This window comes from Amblyomma americanum, chromosome 4, assembly GCF_052857255.1.
Source record: "Amblyomma americanum isolate KBUSLIRL-KWMA chromosome 4, ASM5285725v1, whole genome shotgun sequence".
In the NCBI taxonomy this organism is placed as follows: Eukaryota; Metazoa; Arthropoda; class Arachnida; order Ixodida; family Ixodidae; genus Amblyomma; species Amblyomma americanum.
Genome location: NC_135500.1, coordinates 76186709 through 76204981, shown reverse-complemented (window position 1 = coordinate 76204981; position 18273 = coordinate 76186709).

The following is an 18273-nucleotide window of genomic DNA, read 5'->3' as shown; positions in this document are numbered from 1 at the left end:
AACGAGGACACTAGGAACGAAGCGCACTCTCTCTTCAAGATAATGACAAAACTAGAGACTGCATTCATGGCGCTTTTCTGGTGTGAAATCTTGGAGCGCTTGAAGCTATATCAAAGAACGAGGAAGAAAACAGTGACACTAGAAACGAAACGCACTCTCTCTTCAAGAAAATGACCAAACTAGAGACTACATTCATGACGATGTTTTGGGGTGAAATCTTGGAGCGCTTGAAGCTATATCAAAGAACGAGGAAGAAAACAGTGACACTAGGAACGAAGCGCACTCTCTCTTCAAGATAATTACAAAACTAGAGACTGCATTCCTGACGATTTTCTGGAGTGAAATATTGGAGCGCTTGAAGATATATCAAAGAACGAGGAAGAAAACGGTGACACTAGAAACGAAGCGCACTCTCTCTTCAAGAAAATGACAAAACTAGAGACTACATTCATGGCGATTTTCTGGGGTGAAATCTTGGAGCACTTGAAGTTCTATCAAAGAACGCGGAAGAAAACGGTGACACTAGAAACGAAGCGCACTCTCTCTTCAAGAAAATGACAAAACTAGAGACTACATTCATGGCGATTTTCTGGTGTGAAATCTTGGAGCGCTTGAAGCTATATCAAAGAACGAGGGAGAAAACGGTGACACTAGAAACGAAGCGCACTCTCTCTTCAAGAAAATGACAAAACTAGAGACTGCATTCCTGACGATTTTCTGGAGTGAAATATTGGAGCGCTTGAAGATATATCAAAGAACGAGGAAGAAAACGGTGACACTAGAAACGAAGCGCACTCTCTCTTCAAGAAAATGACAAAACTATAGACTGCATTCCTGACGATTTTCTGGAGTGAAATATTGGAGCGCTTGAAGATATATCAAAGAACGAGGACACTAGGAACGAAGCGCACTCTTTCTTTAAGAAAATGACAAAACCATAGACCGTATTCATGGCGCTTTACTGGAGTGAAATCTTGGAGCGCTTGAAGCTATATCAAAGAACGAGGAAGAAAACGGTGACACTAGAAACGAAGCGCACTCTCTCTTCAAGAAAATGCCAAAACTAGAGACTGCATTCCTGACGATTTTCTGGAGTGAAATATTGGAGCGCTTGAAGCTATATCAAAGAACGAGGAAGAAAACGGTGACACTAGAAACGAAGCGCAGTTTCTCCAAGAAAATGACAAAACTAGAGACTGCATTCATGGCGATTTTCTGGAGTGAAATCTTGGAGCGCTTGAAGCTATATCAAAGAACGAGGAAGAAAACGGTGGCACTAGAAACGAAGCGCACTCTCTCTTCAAGAAAATGACAAAACTAGAGACTGCATTCCTGACGATTTTCTGGAGGGAAATCTTGGAGCGCTTGAAGCTATATAAAAGAACGAGGAAGAAAACGGTGACACTAGAAACGAAGCGCACTCTCTCTTCAAGAAAATGACAAAACTAGAGACTGCATTCCTGACGATTTTCTGGAGTGAAATATTGGAGCGCTTGAAGATATATCAAAGAACGAGGACACTAGGAACGAAGCGCACTCTCTCTTCAAGATAATGACTAAACTAGAGACTGCATTCCTGAGGATTTTCTGGAGTGAAATCTTGGAGCGCTTGAAGCTATATAAAAGAACGAGGAAGAAAACGGTGACACTAGAAACGAAGCGCACTCTCTCTTCAAGAAAATGACAAAACTAGAGACTGCATTCCTGACGATTTTCTGGAGTGAAATATTGGAGCGCTTGAAGATATATCAAAGAACGAGGACACTAGGAACGAAGCGCACTCTCTCTTCAAGAAAATGACAAAAGTAGAGACTGCATTCCTGACGATTTTCTGGAGTGAAATCTTGGAGCGCTTGAAGCTATATAAAAGAACGAGGAAGAAAACGGTGGCACTAGAAACGAAGCGCACTCTCTCTTCAAGAAAATGACAAAACTAGAGACTGCATTCCTGACGATTTTCTGGAGTGAAATATTGGAGCGCTTGAAGATATATCAAAGAACGAGGACACTAGGAACGAAGCGCACTCTCTCTTCAAGATAATGACAAAACTAGAGACTGCATTCATGGCGCTTTTCTGGTGTGAAATCTTGGAGCGCTTGAAGCTATATCAAAGAACGAGGAAGAAAACAGTGACACTAGAAACGAAACGCACTCTCTCTTCAAGAAAATGACCAAACTAGAGACTACATTCATGACGATGTTTTGGGGTGAAATCTTGGAGCGCTTGAAGCTATATCAAAGAACGAGGAAGAAAACAGTGACACTAGGAACGAAGCGCACTCTCTCTTCAAGATAATTACAAAACTAGAGACTGCATTCCTGACGATTTTCTGGAGTGAAATATTGGAGCGCTTGAAGATATATCAAAGAACGAGGAAGAAAACGGTGACACTAGAAACGAAGCGCACTCTCTCTTCAAGAAAATGACAAAACTAGAGACTACATTCATGGCGATTTTCTGGGGTGAAATCTTGGAGCACTTGAAGTTCTATCAAAGAACGCGGAAGAAAACGGTGACACTAGAAACGAAGCGCACTCTCTCTTCAAGAAAATGACAAAACTAGAGACTACATTCATGGCGATTTTCTGGTGTGAAATCTTGGAGCGCTTGAAGCTATATCAAAGAACGAGGGAGAAAACGGTGACACTAGAAACGAAGCGCACTCTCTCTTCAAGAAAATGACAAAACTAGAGACTGCATTCCTGACGATTTTCTGGAGTGAAATATTGGAGCGCTTGAAGATATATCAAAGAACGAGGAAGAAAACGGTGACACTAGAAACGAAGCGCACTCTCTCTTCAAGAAAATGACAAAACTAGAGACTACATTCATGGCGATTTTCTGGGGTGAAATCTTGGAGCACTTGAAGTTCTATCAAAGAACGCGGAAGAAAACGGTGACACTAGAAACGAAGCGCACTCTCTCTTCAAGAAAATGACAAAACTAGAGACGGCATTCATGGCGATTTTCTGGAGTGAAATCTTGGAGCGCTTGAAGCTATATCAAAGAACGAGGAAGAAAACGTTGACAATAGAAACGAAGCGCACTCTCTGTTCACGAAAATGACAAAACTAGAGACCGCATTCATGGCGCTTTTCTGGAGTGAAATCTTGGAGCGCTTGATGCTGTATCAAAGAACGAGGAAGAAAACGGTGACAATAGAAACGAAGCGCACTCTCTCTTCACGAAAATGACAAAACTACAGACCGCATTCATGTCGATTTTCTGGAGTGAAATCTTGGAGCGCTTGAAGCTATATCAAAGAAGGAGGAAGAAAACAGTGACACTAGGAACGAAGCGCACTCTCTCTTCAAGATAATGAAAAAACTAGAGACTGCATTCATGGCGCTTTTCTGGTGTGAAATCTTGGAGCGCTTGAAGCTATATCAAAGAACGAGGAAGAAAACGGTAACACTAGAAACGAAGCACACTCTCTCTTCAAGAAAATGACAAAACTAGAGACTGCATTCCTGAAGATTTTCTGGAGTGAAATATTGGAGCGCTTGAAGATATATCAAAGAACGAGGACACTAGGAACGAAGCGCACTCTCTCTTCACGAAAATGACAAAACTAGAGACCGCATTCATGGCGTTTTTCTGGAGTGAAATCTTGGAGCGCTTGAAGCTATACCAAAGAACGAGGAAGAAAACGGTGACACTAGGAACGAAGCGCACTCTCTCTTCAAGAAAATGACAAAACTAGACTGCATTCATGGCGGTTTTCTGGAGTGAAATCTTGGAGCGCTTGAAGCTATATCAAAGAACAAGGAAGAAAACAGTGACACTAGAAACGAAGCGCACTCTCTCTTCAAGAAATTGACAAAACTAGATACTGCATTCATGGCGATTTTCTGGAGTGAAATCTTGGAGCGCTTGAAGCTATATCAAAGAACGAGGAAGAAAACGGTGACACTAGGAACGAAGCGCACTCTCACTTCAAGAAAATGACAAAACTAGAGACTGCATTCATGGCGATTTTCTGGAGTGAAATATTGGAGCGCTTGAAGATATATCAAAGAACGAGGACACTAGGAACGAAGCGCACTCTCTCTTCAAGATAATGACAAAACTAGAGACTGCATTCATGGCGCTTTTCTGGTGTGAAATCTTGGAGCGCTTGAAGCTATATCAAAGAACGAGGAAGAAAACAGTGACACTAGAAACGAAACGCACTCTCTCTTCAAGAAAATGACCAAACTAGAGACTACATTCATGACGATGTTTTGGGGTGAAATCTTGGAGCGCTTGAAGCTATATCAAAGAACGAGGAAGAAAACAGTGACACTAGGAACGAAGCGCACTCTCTCTTCAAGATAATTACAAAACTAGAGACTGCATTCCTGACGATTTTCTGGAGTGAAATATTGGAGCGCTTGAAGATATATCAAAGAACGAGGAAGAAAACGGTGACACTAGAAACGAAGCGCACTCTCTCTTCAAGAAAATGACAAAACTAGAGACTACATTCATGGCGATTTTCTGGGGTGAAATCTTGGAGCACTTGAAGTTCTATCAAAGAACGCGGAAGAAAACGGTGACACTAGAAACGAAGCGCACTCTCTCTTCAAGAAAATGACAAAACTAGAGACTACATTCATGGCGATTTTCTGGTGTGAAATCTTGGAGCGCTTGAAGCTATATCAAAGAACGAGGGAGAAAACGGTGACACTAGAAACGAAGCGCACTCTCTCTTCAAGAAAATGACAAAACTAGAGACTGCATTCCTGACGATTTTCTGGAGTGAAATATTGGAGCGCTTGAAGATATATCAAAGAACGAGGAAGAAAACGGTGACACTAGAAACGAAGCGCACTCTCTCTTCAAGAAAATGACAAAACTAGAGACTACATTCATGGCGATTTTCTGGGGTGAAATCTTGGAGCACTTGAAGTTCTATCAAAGAACGCGGAAGAAAACGGTGACACTAGAAACGAAGCGCACTCTCTCTTCAAGAAAATGACAAAACTAGAGACGGCATTCATGGCGATTTTCTGGAGTGAAATCTTGGAGCGCTTGAAGCTATATCAAAGAACGAGGAAGAAAACGTTGACAATAGAAACGAAGCGCACTCTCTGTTCACGAAAATGACAAAACTAGAGACCGCATTCATGGCGCTTTTCTGGAGTGAAATCTTGGAGCGCTTGATGCTGTATCAAAGAACGAGGAAGAAAACGGTGACAATAGAAACGAAGCGCACTCTCTCTTCACGAAAATGACAAAACTACAGACCGCATTCATGTCGATTTTCTGGAGTGAAATCTTGGAGCGCTTGAAGCTATATCAAAGAAGGAGGAAGAAAACAGTGACACTAGGAACGAAGCGCACTCTCTCTTCAAGATAATGAAAAAACTAGAGACTGCATTCATGGCGCTTTTCTGGTGTGAAATCTTGGAGCGCTTGAAGCTATATCAAAGAACGAGGAAGAAAACGGTAACACTAGAAACGAAGCACACTCTCTCTTCAAGAAAATGACAAAACTAGAGACTGCATTCCTGACGATTTTCTGGAGTGAAATATTGGAGCGCTTGAAGATATATCAAAGAACGAGGACACTAGGAACGAAGCGCACTCTCTCTTCACGAAAATGACAAAACTAGAGACCGCATTCATGGCGTTTTTCTGGAGTGAAATCTTGGAGCGCTTGAAGCTATACCAAAGAACGAGGAAGAAAACGGTGACACTAGGAACGAAGCGCACTCTCTCTTCAAGAAAATGACAAAACTAGACTGCATTCATGGCGGTTTTCTGGAGTGAAATCTTGGAGCGCTTGAAGCTATATCAAAGAACAAGGAAGAAAACAGTGACACTAGAAACGAAGCGCACTCTCTCTTCAAGAAATTGACAAAACTAGATACTGCATTCATGGCGATTTTCTGGAGTGAAATCTTGGAGCGCTTGAAGCTATATCAAAGAACGAGGAAGAAAACGGTGACACTAGGAACGAAGCGCACTCTCACTTCAAGAAAATAACAAAACTAGAGACTGCATTCATGGCGATTTCCTGGAGTGAAATCTTGGAGCGCTAGAAGCTATATCAAAGAACGAGGAAGAAAACGGTGACACTAGGAACGAAGCGCACTCTCTCTCCAAGAAAATGTCAAAACTAGAGACTGCATTCATAGCGATTTTCTGGAGTGAAATCTTGGAGCGCTTGAAGCTATATCAAAGAACGAGGAAGAAAACGGTGACAATTGAAACGAAGCACACTCTCTCTTCACGAAAATGACAAAACTACAGACAGCATTCATGGCGATTTTCTCGTGTGAAATCTTGGAGCGCTTGAAGCTATATCAAAGAACGAGGAAGAAAACAGTGACACTAGGAACGAAGCGCACTCTCTCCAAGATAATGACAAAACTAGAGACTGCATTCATGGCGCTTTTCTGCTGTGAAATCTTGGAGCACTTGAAGCTATATCAAAGCACGAGGAAGAAAACGGTGACACTAGAAACGAAGCGCACTCTTTTTTCAAGAAAATGACAAAACTAGAGACTGCATTCATGGCGCTTTTCTGGAGTTATATATTGGAGCGCTTGAAGATATATCAAAGAACGAGGAAGAAAACGGTGACACTAGAAACGAAGCGCACTCTCTCTTCAAGAAAATGACAAAACTAGAGACTGCATTCCTGACGATTTTCTGGAGTGAAATATTAGAGCGCTTGAAGATATATCAATGAACGAGGAAGAAAACGGTGACATTAGAAACGAAGCGCACTCTTTCTTCAAGAAAATGACAAAACTAGAGACTGCATTCCTGACGATTTTCTGGAGTGAAATCTTGGAGCGCTTGAAGCTATATCATAGAACGAGGAAGAAAACGGTGACACTAGAAACGAAGCGCACTTTCTCTTCAAAAAAATGACAAAACTAGAGACTGCATTCATGGCGATTTTCTGGAGTGAAATCTTGGAGCGCTTGAAGCTATATCAAAGAACGATGAAGAAAACGGTGACAATAGAAACGAAGCGCACTCTCTCTTCAAGAAAATGACAAAACTAGAGACTTCTTTCATGGCGATTTTCTGGGGTGAAATCTTGGAGCGCTCGAAGCTATATCAAAGAACGAGGAAGAAAACAGTGACACTAGGAACGAAGCGCACTCTCTCTTCAAGATAATGACAAAACTAGAGACTGGATTCATGGCGCTTTTCTGGTGTGAAATCTTGGAGCGCTTGAAGCTGTATCAAAGAACGAGGAAGAAAACAGTGACACTAGAAACGAAGCGCACTCTCTCTTCAAGAAAATGACAAAACTAGAGACTGCATTCATGGCGCTTTTCTGGTGTGAAATCTTGGAGCGCTTGAAGCTATATCAAAGAACGAGGAAGAAAACGGTGACACTAGAAACGAAGCGCACTCTCTCTTCAAGAAAATGACAAAACTAGAGACTGCATTCATGGCGATTTTCTGGAGTGAAATCTTGGAGCGCTTGAAGCTATATCAAAGAACGAGGAAGAAAACGTTGACAATAGAAACGAAGCGCACTCTCTCTTCGCGAAAATGACAAAACTAGAGACCGCATTCATGGCGCTTTTCTGGAGTGAAATCTTGGAGCGCCTGAAGCTATATCAAAGAACGAGGAAGTAAACGGTGACACTAGAAACGAAGCGCACTCTCTCTTCAAGAAAATGACAAAACTAGAGACTGCATTAATGGCGATTTTCTGGAGTGAAATCTTGGAGCGCTTGATGCTGTATCAAAGAACGAGGAAGAAAACTGTGACAATAGAAACGAAGCGCACTCTCTCTTCACGAAAATGACAAAACTAGAGACCGCATTCATGTCGATTTTCTGGAGTGAAATCTTGGAGCGCTTGAAGCTATATCAAAGAAGGAGGAAGAAAACAGTGACACTTGGAACGAAGCGCACTCTCTCTTCAAGATAATGAAAAAACTAGAGACTGCATTCATGGCGCTTTTCTGGTGTGACATCTTGGAGCGCTTGAAGCTATATCAAAGAACGAGGAAGAAAACGGTAACACTAGAAACGAAGCGCACTCTCTCTTCAAGAAAATGACAAAACTAGAGACTGCATTCCTGACGATTTTCTGGAGTGAAATATTGGAGCGCTTGAAGATATATCAAAGAACGAGGACACTAGGAACGAAGCGCACTCTTTCTTTAAGAAAATGACAAAACCATAGACCGTATTCATGGCGCTTTACTGGAGTGAAATCTTGGAGCGCTTGAAGCTATATCAAAGAACGAGGAAGAAAACGGTGACACTAGAAACGAAGCGCACTCTCTCTTCAAGAAAATGACAAAACTAGAGACTGCATTCCTGACGATTTTCTGGAGTGAAAAATTGGAGCGCTTGAAGCTATATCAAAGAACGAGGAAGAAAACGGTGACACTAGAAACGAAGCGCACTCTCTCTTCAAGAAAATGACAAAACTAGAGACTACATTCATGGCGATTTTCTGGGGTGAAATCTTGGAGCACTTGAAGTTATATCTAAGAACGCGAAAGAAAACGGTGACACTAGAAACGAAGCGCACTCTCTCTTCAAGAAAATGACAAAACTAGAGACTGCATTCATGGCGATTTTCTGGAGTGAAATCTTGGAGCGCTTGAAGCTATATCAAAGAACGAGGAAGAAAACGTTGACAATAGAAACGAAGCGCACTCTCTCTTCGCGAAAATGACAAAACTAGAGACCGCATTCATGGCGCTTTTCTGGAGTGAAATCTTGGAGCGCTTGAAGCTATATCAACGAACGAGGAAGCAAACGGTGACACTAGAAACGAAACGCACTCTCTCTTCAAGAAAATGACAAAACTAGAGACTGCATTAATGGCGATTTTCTGGAGTGAAATCTTGGAGCGCTTGATGCTGTATCAAAGAACGAGGAAGAAAACGGTGACAATAGAAACGAAGCGCACTTTCTCTTCACGAAAATGACAAAACTAGAGACCGCATTCATGTCGATTTTCTGGAGTGAAATCTTGGAGCGCTTGAAGCTATATCAAAGAAGGAGGAAGAAAACAGTGACACTAGGAACGATGCGCACTCTCTCTTCAAGATAATGAAAAAACTAGAGACTGCATTCATGGCGCTTTTCTGGTGTGAAATCTTGGAGCGCTTGAAGCTATATCAAAGAACGAGGAAGAAAACGGTAACACTAGAAACGAAGCGCACTCTCTCTTCAAGAAAATGACAAAACTATAGACTGCATTCCTGACGATTTTCTGGAGTGAAATATTGGAGCGCTTGAAGATATATCAAAGAACGAGGACACTAGGAACGAAGCGCACTCTTTCTTTAAGAAAATGACAAAACCATAGACCGTATTCATGGCGCTTTACTGGAGTGAAATCTTGGAGCGCTTGAAGCTATATCAAAGAACGAGGAAGAAAACGGTGACACTAGAAACGAAGCGCACTCTCTCTTCAAGAAAATGCCAAAACTAGAGACTGCATTCCTGACGATTTTCTGGAGTGAAATATTGGAGCGCTTGAAGCTATATCAAAGAACGAGGAAGAAAACGGTGACACTAGAAACGAAGCGCAGTTTCTCCAAGAAAATGACAAAACTAGAGACTGCATTCATGGCGATTTTCTGGAGTGAAATCTTGGAGCGCTTGAAGCTATATCAAAGAACGAGGAAGAAAACGGTGGCACTAGAAACGAAGCGCACTCTCTCTTCAAGAAAATGACAAAACTAGAGACTGCATTCCTGACGATTTTCTGGAGGGAAATCTTGGAGCGCTTGAAGCTATATAAAAGAACGAGGAAGAAAACGGTGACACTAGAAACGAAGCGCACTCTCTCTTCAAGAAAATGACAAAACTAGAGACTGCATTCCTGACGATTTTCTGGAGTGAAATATTGGAGCGCTTGAAGATATATCAAAGAACGAGGACACTAGGAACGAAGCGCACTCTCTCTTCAAGATAATGACTAAACTAGAGACTGCATTCCTGACGATTTTCTGGAGTGAAATCTTGGAGCGCTTGAAGCTATATAAAAGAACGAGGAAGAAAACGGTGACACTAGAAACGAAGCGCACTCTCTCTTCAAGAAAATGACAAAACTAGAGACTGCATTCCTGACGATTTTCTGGAGTGAAATATTGGAGCGCTTGAAGATATATCAAAGAACGAGGACACTAGGAACGAAGCGCACTCTCTCTTCAAGAAAATGACAAAAGTAGAGACTGCATTCCTGACGATTTTCTGGAGTGAAATCTTGGAGCGCTTGAAGCTATATAAAAGAACGAGGAAGAAAACGGTGGCACTAGAAACGAAGCGCACTCTCTCTTCAAGAAAATGACAAAACTAGAGACTGCATTCCTGACGATTTTCTGGAGTGAAATATTGGAGCGCTTGAAGATATATCAAAGAACGAGGACACTAGGAACGAAGCGCACTCTCTCTTCAAGATAATGACAAAACTAGAGACTGCATTCATGGCGCTTTTCTGGTGTGAAATCTTGGAGCGCTTGAAGCTATATCAAAGAACGAGGAAGAAAACAGTGACACTAGAAACGAAACACACTCTCTCTTCAAGAAAATGACCAAACTAGAGACTACATTCATGACGATGTTTTGGGGTGAAATCTTGGAGCGCTTGAAGCTATATCAAAGAACGAGGAAGAAAACAGTGACACTAGGAACGAAGCGCACTCTCTCTTCAAGATAATTACAAAACTAGAGACTGCATTCCTGACGATTTTCTGGAGTGAAATATTGGAGCGCTTGAAGATATATCAAAGAACGAGGAAGAAAACGGTGACACTAGAAACGAAGCGCACTCTCTCTTCAAGAAAATGACAAAACTAGAGACTACATTCATGGCGATTTTCTGGGGTGAAATCTTGGAGCACTTGAAGTTCTATCAAAGAACGCGGAAGAAAACGGTGACACTAGAAACGAAGCGCACTCTCTCTTCAAGAAAATGACAAAACTAGAGACTACATTCATGGCGATTTTCTGGTGTGAAATCTTGGAGCGCTTGAAGCTATATCAAAGAACGAGGGAGAAAACGGTGACACTAGAAACGAAGCGCACTCTCTCTTCAAGAAAATGACAAAACTAGAGACTGCATTCATGGCGATTTTCTGGGGTGAAATCTTGGAGCGCTTGAAGCTATATCAAAGAACGAGGGAGAAAACGGTGACACTAGAAACGAAGCGCACTCTCTCTTCAAGAAAATGACAAAACTAGAGACTACATTCATGGCGATTTTCTGGGGTGAAATCTTGGAGCGCTTGAAGCTATATCAAAGAACGAGGGAGAAAACGGTGACACTAGAAACGAAGCGCACTCTCTCTTCAAGAAAATGACAAAACTAGAGACTGCATTCCTGACGATTTTCTGGAGTGAAATATTGGAGCGCTTGAAGATATATCAAAGAACGAGGAAGAAAACGGTGACACTAGAAACGAAGCGCACTCTCTCTTCAAGAAAATGACAAAACTAGAGACTACATTCATGGCGATTTTCTGGAGTGAAATCTTGGAGCGCTTGAAGCTATATCAAAGAACGAGGAAGAAAACGGTGACACTAGAAACGAAGCGCACTCTCTCTTCAAGAAAATGACAAAACTAGAGACTGCATTCCTGACGATTTTCTGGAGTGAAATATTGGAGCGCTTGAAGATATATCAAAGAACGAGGAAGAAAACGGTGACACTAGAAACGAAGCGCACTCTCTCTTCAAGAAAATGACAAAACTAGAGACTACATTCATGGCGATTTTCTGGAGTGAAATCTTGGAGCGCTTGAAGCTATATCAAAGAACGAGGAAGAAAACGTTGACAATAGAAACGAAGCGCACTCTCTGTTCACGAAAATGACAAAACTAGAGACCGCATTCATGGCGCTTTTCTGGAGTGAAATCTTGGAGCGCTTGATGCTGTATCAAAGAACGAGGAAGAAAACGGTGACAATAGAAACGAAGCGCACTCTCTCTTCACGAAAATGACAAAACTACAGACCGCATTCATGTCGATTTTCTGGAGTGAAATCTTGGAGCGCTTGAAGCTATATCAAAGAAGGAGGAAGAAAACAGTGACACTAGGAACGAAGCGCACTCTCTCTTCAAGATAATGAAAAAACTAGAGACTGCATTCATGGCGCTTTTCTGGTGTGAAATCTTGGAGCGCTTGAAGCTATATCAAAGAACGAGGAAGAAAACGGTAACACTAGAAACGAAGCACACTCTCTCTTCAAGAAAATGACAAAACTAGAGACTGCATTCCTGACGATTTTCTGGAGTGAAATATTGGAGCGCTTGAAGATATATCAAAGAACGAGGACACTAGGAACGAAGCGCACTCTCTCTTCACGAAAATGACAAAACTAGAGACCGCATTCATGGCGTTTTTCTGGAGTGAAATCTTGGAGCGCTTGAAGCTATACCAAAGAACGAGGAAGAAAACGGTGACACTAGGAACGAAGCGCACTCTCTCTTCAAGAAAATGACAAAACTAGACTGCATTCATGGCGGTTTTCTGGAGTGAAATCTTGGAGCGCTTGAAGCTATATCAAAGAACAAGGAAGAAAACAGTGACACTAGAAACGAAGCGCACTCTCTCTTCAAGAAATTGACAAAACTAGATACTGCATTCATGGCGCTTTTCTGGAGTGAAATCTTGGAGCGCTTGAAGCTATATCAAAGAACGAGGAAGAAAACGGTGACACTAGAAACGAAGCGCACTCTCTCTTCAAGAAAGACAAAACTAGAGACTGCATTCATGGCGATTTTGTGGAGTGAAATGTTGGAGCGCTTTGACAAAATGAGCGTAGCACAGAAACCAGGCCTAGACATTTCAACTGCTGTAGACCTGCTGAGCTCTCTAGAAGGCTTTGTTAATTCTTTACGACCTTTCTTTGATACCTTCGAAGAGATAGCACGCACGCTAAGTACCGATCAATGTTACCAGGATGAGGGCAAACGCATCGTTTTGAGTAAGCACCCGGACGAAAAAAGCGATAGTGCGCTACAAGGTAGAAAAAAGTTTATCGTAGAGACCTACAATGTTGTACTTAACAGTCTAGGCTCTGCTTTGCGAGTGCGAAAGGCTGCCTACACTGAACTCCGTGAAAGGTTCGGATTCTTAAATTTGCTGACAGAAGTTGGGAGTGAGGCCTCTCTGGCACAGCAGGCTGAGAAGTTGTTGAAAACCTACAAAAATGATTTAGAGACAGCATTTCCCGCAGAAATCGTTCAGTTTGCGAACTTTCTGCACAACTCTGTGTGCCAGGATACGGGTCCCCTGAGAATAAAGAAGTTGCTGCACTATGGAAAGCCTATTGATGTGTTTCCGAACCTTTCTATTGGTTTGCGAATGTACTTAAGCATACTCGTGGCAAACTGTGAGACCGAACGATCGTTTTCCAAGTTGTCGCTGATAAATAATCGCCTTTGTTCGAGCTTCCTTGACGACAAGATGAACTCGCTTGCTATCATGTCCATTGAAAGTGACCTCCTCCGCGATCTATCCTTCGAACAGATTATATCTCATTTCGCCAAAGCGAAGGCGCGAAAGATGCCATTTTAAAAGAGGACTGTTTGCGCTATACATGAATAGTTCCAATAAGTTCGTTGTGTCGCCTCCCAGCCTCCACGTTGCCAATGAAACGATGAGCAGTGTAATTCAATATATGGAAATCTTCGTTGTTCGTCTCTTGTTTGCTCTGCTTGTGATATTTAGCGCGCTTACAGAGAACTTTATTTTTTGTTGTTTTTGATAGTGCCACGTTTATTTGGTGTCGTCCTTGATTGTCTTATATTTAACGAAAATATTTTGCAATAACGTTTTGTAATTACAGTTGGTAATATTCATTTGTATTCTAGTGCATTTTTATGGTGTTTGTATTGCCTTAAGTATTGTATCCCCGCGGCGGTGGCTCGGTGGTTAGGGCGCTCGACTACTGATCCGGAGTTCCCGGGTTCGAACCCGACCGCGGCGGCTGCGTTTTTATGGAGGAAAAGCGCTAAGGCGCCCGTGTGCTGTGCGATGTCAGTGCACGTTAAAGATCCCCAGGTGGTCGAAATTCTTCCGGAGCCCTCCACTATGGCACCTCTCTCTTCCTTTATTCTTTCACTCCCTCCTTTATCCCTTCCCCTACGGCGCGGTTCATGTGTCCAACGATATATGAGACAGATACTGCGCCATTTCCTTTCCCGCCCAAAAAACCAATTAATATTATTATTATTAAGTATTGTATGTATCTAGTGCATATTTATAGAGTAACGTGTATAACGATTACTGCAGTCTGATGTTTGAATTTTAATAAAGAATGCTTTGGATAAAACTATGCGTCTTCTCACGGGATTAAACTTAGTGATGCAAACAAAGCCTAGCTTCAGTAGGATCGACACCTTATCTGTGTTGTCTTTTCTGCGTCTTTGTTCGTCTTGAGTGCACTAAACTTTTCTTTACAGCCTAGCTTCTGCTGAAAACTGGATGCAGATTGATCACAAAGTGAACATATGTGCGGGTGTTAACAGCACGCGTTTCAAGCAAGTTTTGTTGTTTTACTTATAATTATAATAATAATAAAAATCCCGTTGATCGCACTTCGTTCTTTTTAATTCGATGGAATTAAAATGAAACATGGCATATTTCCAGTAGCATAGCAGGCGACAGAGGGGGGGTCAGTAAAGGGAAAGGGGCCTGCATGCGCATTAGCCCAGGGCCCCCATTTTTCTCAATCCGGCCCTGAGCTTTGGTAGCCGGCGACAGCTCCTAGAGATGCTACTGTTTTAGCAGTATGTTGCGCAGCATATTGTTGTTTCTGCACTGTTTGTTGTGCAAGTTTTGCACATATATGTCGTGGCTGCTGCCATGCCGAACGAAAGGAAGACCACATGGACAACTGTGGTATAGTTGAGAATGAACAATAACTTGGGGCAAAATTAAAAGCCTTTGTCTGACCTCTCGGTTGATTCCTCCCTGCCCAGTGACATCCGAGGTCGTTTCAACCTTCATATCGATTGTAGACAAATTCTAAACCTCCTTCTATCTTGAGTGTCATGATGGCAACGGTTAGAAGAGGTCCGAACACCTGAACCTTGCCTCGGGTACGCATTTCGTGTTCGTTGAGAAAAATTTGGCTTCATTTCAGGTTTTCCTTTGATGTCTATGGGTGGTGTTTTGTTTTGGTGATGGTCTGGCGGGACGAGTTGGTTTCAGACGGCACTTGCTTTCGTTGTGCGGTTTGGCGTTGTCCTGTTTTGTTCGCCTGGCAGAGATCCCAGAGCTGGACATAGAGGAGGAGACTCCTGGAAGACTACAGAACGAGACACCATTCTTGTACGACCATTCAGCTGAGCTGCGCAGGAGCAACTCATCTTCCCGACGCATTGTCCGGTGGCAGGGGTGCTGTTATGCCCGGCATGCCCTCCTGCCTAAATGGATAAAGACTTGGACTCCCTTCACCGGAATTTCTAGAAAACCAACGTCAAGGCGAATCAGTCTTCTGAAGAAAAGCTGTTGCCTGAGCTGGCGTTCACGGAAGCAGTGGCGACAATGGCGGCGCCACGTGGCCGAGTATGCCATCGGGTCGCCGGATGGAGGGTAGCTTTCATCAGACAAGCTGGGGATGACAACTGAAGGACGGCTGCGTCTTCGACAGGGTCCACGCGTTGCGGACAACAGGCGAGGAAGTGAAAGATCGTTCACCCCCCTGCTGGGAAATAGCTTGACAATTCTGACCCACTTGGGCAGCCACCTGACAACTGTGTTGACATCAAGGTGACAGTGTTCGGGGAATGTCTTTTGCCCTTTCCATCGACGAGCTGTGAGCAGAGGTGGGCATTTGACCTAAAAAATCTGGACCTCACCTCAATATCAAAAAGAATTTGCCGACCTCACTCAACCTCATCAGTTGAGGTTGAGGCCTCCTTAGACGCCTTCACCTCACTTTTTCTGGGGCTATTGGTGACCTAACTCAACCTCCAATTGTGAGGTTGAGTTCGGCTGCTCGACCTCAGAAAAAAAACGAAAAACAAAGCAAGAAGCGATTAAGAAGTTTTCAGTTAAAAATTCTGAGAATCCTCTGAGACAGGAAACCCAAAATGACAATGGTACTATTTAATAAGGTGTATGTATCAGTAGAGGTGGCCAGCGAACAAAAGCCATTTATTGCTGAACGTACAGTGCTTTTATAGCAGCAGGGGGTGTGGCAAACAAGGCGCTTATCTAATCTAGACAAGCACGATGAACGGCCGCACTAGGTATGGCACGTGCGTCATTCCCGATACATCTTCCCTCCTGTGGCGAATAGATGCGAAGAACTTGGTTGAAATTGCGGTCGTACCGCAGGCGCTGCGGTGGTGGCCTGTCTCCGGTAGATCGGCGCAATGGAAGAGCCTGCGGAGCCATTGAGCTCACAGGCGGTCCAGTCGTAGTCACGGGTGGCGGCACCTGCAGAATGTTCTCGGAGCTCTCGGGCGAAGTTGCAGCGGGTGCCGTGGGTTGCAGTGCTTCACTCGCTCGTTCGCTCTCGGGGTCGTCAGATTCGGCGGCTTCTTGCTGGAACAGCTCACCATTTGGAAGCAGATGCTGTCTGTTGCGACGTAGCACTGTTGTCCTCGGTAACTACTCGATAAGACTTTGGTGCAACTGCTCCGGCAACTTGAGCTCGGCGATTCCACGTCTTTTCCTTTACTGTCACGATGGTTTTGAGAGGTGGTAGCATTCTTCCCCGGGAGGTTGCCTGGGCTCGCTTGAATACCAGCATGCTTGGCTGCTGCCTGAAGTCTGGGAGCAGAGTGCGAAGCCTCCTGCCCTGCAAGAGTTCACAAGGGGAGCGGCCATCTTCGAGCGGAGTGGATCTGTAGCTGAGCAACCCGAGCCAGAAGTCTTCCTTTGTTTCTTCCGTTTTCTTTAGGATTCTCTTCACAATATGAACCCCCTTCTCGGCGAGTTCATTCGATCGCGGGAACTCTGGGCTCGACGTAACTAGGTTGAAGTCATACCTGGATGCAAAGAGAGCAAATTCATAAGACGAAAACTGAGGCCCATTGTGCGTGTTTACTTCCATTTGAATGTCGTATCTTGAAAAAATGGCGTTCAACTTCTCAATTACGGCACTGGATGTTGTACGAGTCAGCTTCTCCACTTGCGAGAAGTTTGAATGGGCATCGAAAACTGATAGGTACGAGCTCCCTCCGTGTTGAAAAATGTCGACGCCTACGCGGTACCATGAATGGTCCGGTGTAGGCCTGATCATAAATGGCTTGCTTTGTTGTTTGTACGAATATTTGCGGAAAACTGCACAGCTCTGCAGCAGTTCTTTCACACCAGAGTTCAGCCCCGGCCAGAACACTAGGCCCCTGGCTCTTGCTTGGCACTTGTTCAAGCCCATGTGTCCCTCATGAATGCGTTTAAGAACTTCCTTTCTCAATGACTTCGGGACTACAACTTTGCTGCCTTTAAGTACAATTCCTTTAATCAATGACAGCTCATACGCGAATGGCTTCATTATGCCCACAATGTCACCTTGTCCATTCATGTAGCGCTTCACCGACTGCAAGTCCGGATCATACGCTGTTGCATAGGCCATACGGAGCAGTATTTTTGCGCTTACCAAGGTTGACATGGCTGCAACCGCGTGGACTTCAACATCGTCTGTGCCGTTCGTGTAGTCCTTAGTCTCTGCCCTTGGAGCCCTTGATAGCAGGTCTGCGAGAAAGAATTTCTTTCGTGGTACATACTGAAGTTCAAAATCATAAGCCAGTAGCCTCAAGAAAAAAACGTTGAAGCCTGGGTGGCATGTCACTGATTCCTTTTGCTGCAACACCAATTAGTGGACGGTGGTCAGTCCCGATAACAGTCTTACTAAGGTCGTATACGAAGTGGTGGAATTTTTCACAGCCGAACGTTATTCCCATCGCTTCCTTTTCAATCTGCGAGTACCTCTTTTCTGAGCTGGTCATTACACGCGAGTCGTAAGCAACTGGCCGCCAGTTTTCACCGTGGCGCTGTAAGAGTGCAGCCCCCAAACCGTTCTTTGATGCACCTGCCACAATTTTAGTTTCCCTGGCTGGGTTAAAAATAGCTAGGAGAGGAGCACTGCTAAGCATGTCGCAGATCATCCTCCACTCACTAGCGTGATTTTCGGTCCACTCGAAGACAGTCTTTTTTGATGAGGCTGCGAAGAAGCGTTATACGTTCTGCGAGATTGGGCAAGTACTTGCTGAAATAATTTGCTACTCCTAGCATTCGGTGGATCGCGGCTTTATCCGCTGGGCATGAAGTCTCCCTCAACGACTGCGTCAACGCTGGGTTAGGCTTGATTCCATCCTGGCTAATGACATCACC